This window comes from Carlito syrichta, unplaced genomic scaffold, assembly GCF_000164805.1.
Source record: "Carlito syrichta isolate Samal-C Ts95f unplaced genomic scaffold, Tarsius_syrichta-2.0.1 Scaffold304715, whole genome shotgun sequence".
Classification (NCBI taxonomy): domain Eukaryota; kingdom Metazoa; phylum Chordata; class Mammalia; order Primates; family Tarsiidae; genus Carlito; species Carlito syrichta.
The window spans coordinates 333,891-334,171 of NW_007248811.1; positions in this window are offsets into that span (position 1 = coordinate 333,891).

The following is a 281-nucleotide window of genomic DNA, read 5'->3' on the forward strand; positions in this document are numbered from 1 at the left end:
TAAGGCTCATCTCCGGGTTTGAACCATGCTTGAGAAAGTGGTCTAACTCCACTACCACCCTGAAAGCTCTAGGGTCAGCGGGACCCTGTTCATATGGACATCTCTGTCCTCCAGCTCTTTTAGGACATAAGCAGTACTACTATGGAAGAAAGGAAACGTAATTTCCCATGCCTAGACCCTTTGCTGGGAAGGGCACGGAGTGACATGGGCACCACACCTGCCTCAGCCTTCTAGCAAGAAAACACCACAGCCTTCCCTGCCCCCAAAGAGCGCTATCCTCT